The sequence below is a fragment of the Rhagoletis pomonella genome, unplaced genomic scaffold (genome assembly GCF_013731165.1).
Source record: "Rhagoletis pomonella isolate Grant_MI unplaced genomic scaffold, Rhpom_1.0 Rhpom_scaffold_01480, whole genome shotgun sequence".
Taxonomy (NCBI): domain Eukaryota; kingdom Metazoa; phylum Arthropoda; class Insecta; order Diptera; family Tephritidae; genus Rhagoletis; species Rhagoletis pomonella.
This window is the reverse complement of record NW_023460034.1, coordinates 221-3776: the sequence shown is the minus strand read 5'-3', so window position 1 is coordinate 3776 and position 3556 is coordinate 221. Positions and strand designations below refer to the sequence as shown.

The 3556-nt window shown below is 36.2% G+C and overlaps 1 long non-coding RNA gene across 1 annotated transcript; it reads right to left on the bottom strand.

Annotated features, from left to right (window-relative positions):
- Positions 1-270: 270 nt before the first annotated feature.
- Positions 271-2628, bottom strand: LOC118752412. Its single transcript, XR_004994674.1, has 2 exons — positions 2380-2628; positions 271-563 (listed from the first exon to the last, which is right to left on the bottom strand). It is a non-coding gene; the product is annotated as an uncharacterized LOC118752412 (long non-coding RNA).
- Between the last annotated feature and the right edge of the window lie 928 nt (positions 2629-3556).

The following is a 3556-nucleotide window of genomic DNA, read 5'->3' as shown; positions in this document are numbered from 1 at the left end:
GAAAAAAGCTAAGCGTCTTTCTTCGTCGTCAACATGTTAAAGAGTCTTTCTTCGTTGAAGTTTTGTTATGCGTCTTTTTTCGCGGTAAAACTTTGAGCTCGCGCCTTTATTCGTGTCTAGTCACGATATGTATAGAATAATAAATTCAATAATATGTTACTTAATTAAGTTCATGTACTATTAAAAGATTATTGTCTTACATGTACAAACACTGTTCCCCCTTAAATAAATAAATAAATAAAATAAAATAAATATTAAGAGCTCCCAGAATTTTAATTGATTTGTTTTTTTTAATTAGTGCAGATTTTTAGTTATAACCCGTTAATCAACTTATAGGTTGTTAATTAGTCAAATCAATAAAATAATATTAACTGAAACAATTCAAACATACCCTAGCGATGTAGGCGTTGTGTAACGAATGAATGAATGATCCGTTTCGTGCAAATCCGCACCATAACAATAAGCACAGAGATGGTAGTTCGAACACTGGGCGCATTTAAAAACAATGCCAGCTATTCCCGGCTTAGAGCAGCCATCACAAACAACATTCGAATGGCGTACACCTGAAATATGCAATTGAAATCTTTGTTAAAAATTTATAAAAAATTATACAAATTAATCAGTGGTAAAAGCACAGGAATTTAAATATTTTTATTACTGTTGATATCCGCGAATAAAAGTGATACGAAAAAGAGGAAGAAATCAACGTACTATGCAAGAATGATAAATAGAATGCAAAATTGCGCAATCTCGTCGGCGATGACATTTCTCCAGTAAAAGTAAACGAATAGGAGATAAAAGAAACTACCAAACAGTAAATTTTCCTTATTTTCAGTTTTTCGATAGGAAACGTAGTTTATTTGTGTTAAATTGTAAAAATATGTACATATATGATTTATAAAAAGATTTAATACAGAAAATGTTAAAAAATGGTGATTTTTTAAAGTATTAGTGAATTTCAGTGCTTTAAAATTTGTGAGGCGCTGTTTACTTTTACTTAAGAATTAACAAAGTTGGCAAAACCAAAGTAGCAGTTTGCGTAACGCGCCACCTTTGTTCGCTAACATCGTGCATACTACAGGGTGACAAGAAATAACGGGGACAAGCATTTTTGCATATTTTTCTGTTAATTTTGCAAAATTTAAAGAAACGACTTATGTATAATTACAATAGTACTAGGCATTACTAATTTGTGTTTAAACCGACTTTAAAGTGGCCTCCCTTAGCACCAACGCAGAGCTTTAAACGTTTTGTAAAATTTTCGGCCACACGCCGCAGCTCCTCTAGCGAAATAAGATCCTATTCACGGCGCCGTGATTGCTTTAGGGACTCCAAACTTTTGTGTGGTTTAGCACAAGCCCTGGCCTCCAAAAGTTACCAAATTCTGTAATCCATGGGATTAAGATCTGGTGAGTACGGTGGGCACTCTGCAGTTGTGATAACGTTCGGAAAATTTTCTTTGCACCAGTCTTGAATTTCTGATGCCCTGTGAGCAAGTCCTGTTGGAATGTCCATTCCTGTTCGCCAAAATGCTCTTGGGCTCAAAGAAGTACCACAGCCTCCAAAATGTTGCAACGGTAAACTTCCCTATTGATTTTAACCCCCTGATCCACGAAAATCAGAGGTGTTTTGCGGGATGAACAAATTCCAGCCCAAACCATCACAGATTTGGGATTTTGGCGGTGCTCGATGATGTGTGATGAACCAGGAGCGTGTGTCGACCAGATCCTATCATTTTGACGATTGTGCAAAAAGAATTTTTTCCCAGTGAGCGTTTGCGGCAACTGCGCTCTTGGAATTTTGTACGGCTTAATGCGAAGCTCCTTCTTCGCAATTTGACGAACAGTTTCACGACCAATACCAGTTTCGCGGGGAATCTTTCTCATTGAAAGCCTTGAATTTCGCTGAACTCGCTTTTTAATTATCTGGCGTTTCCTTGGTGTATTGGCAGTTCGTTTTCTCTCACGTCCCAGACGATCACCTTCATGGTCAAGTTCATTGAACCGCTGAATTGGAAACAGTTTGGCGAGGAACGTCGAGCAACCGAACAATTTCACATTGTCATATTTCTTGGCGATGCAATTCCAAAATAGCACTTCTTTTGTTCAACATTTCAAAACTTTTAATTAGGGAACGAGATGAACACTGATAACTAAATGACTGATAACTAGATTAAGTAGAGAATCCAACGAGATTTAAATGTTACAGTTATGTTGGTGCATGCACGAGTACGACCTCGTTGACATTTGTCGCCGTTATTTCTTGTATGTATGTACATATATTTTTTAGTTATACATACATATACATATGTAAAAAATGTAATAAAAATTTTACACATGAAAATTATCTTGTTGCTTAATTGCCGCCGCGACTACTTACCAACTTGTGCGTTATCAACAATAATTAAATCGTATTGATTTTGGTAGCCAACACGATAATTTGTTCTATGTCCAGAATCCCAATTAATTACAACCGTATTTTCAGGTGAGTGTGTCGATCCAGAGCGTCCAATCTCACAAACAGTACCAACATGACCTTCTCCGTCATCTATTGGAAGAGAATAGAGTTGTTCTTTGAATTATTTCAAAATTTCATTTCGAAATGGGTGGAGATATGTGCCAATGATTCGAGAGAATGTCTACTTTGTATATAGACAAATGCATGTGTTTCTACATAGTATATACTCATGTATTCACCTTCATATGTATACACATACGTAGTGCGTACTATTGGCACGTTGATACTTATGCATAAGATACTTAAATTGTATAGTTCGACATACACAAATACAAAGGCAATATTAATTACACGCGATGCTATTTATAAAAATCGGGCTTCCAGCAGATGTTTTGCATCTACATACATACATTGTACGATGAGAATACATCCTAAAACTCCAGCGCAGTTGCGAGAATTTTTCATGCGGATGTCCGCTAACCGTGGTGCGTAAGTACAGTGTTGAAAATAAAATTAGAACATCTTTCCATATTCAAAAATTCACAACTATTACAAGAGATGATTTTATATCAAATCTCCGAGTGAGAAGAGATGGGGGGGCTAACACGCGGAGGATGATGGCCCTTATCTCGACAGTTCGTCTTTTGTCACCAAAATTGGCCTTCAAAAAGTTTTCGTTGAACCAAACTATAACTTAACATCCCTTGCGTCACATTCACCGTCAGTTGTCAAAAAAAGTTGTATCGGTGTATTTGTATGAAGTAAGTTCAATGCACAAAGCTGGCGGAGGCGGTGACGCACAAATTAACTCAACTTTTAACTTTGCTTATGTGTTTGCGTGAAGTTACAACTAATGTGTTTTGTTTTCATATTTAAAATAGTTATGATGGAAGAAAAGATAATAGAAGTGCAAAGTACAAACAAATTTTTGCAAAGAGTAGCAGTGAGTTTTTGATTTTACGGACGCAAATTTAAAACGGATAGTTTGTGACTTAACGCATAAGCACCGTTGAAACTGACGGTGACGCAATGGACGTTATGTACTTTCACTTTAAATGAAGGGTTCGCTCAAATAATTCTAATACTTAAAAGTAGATAT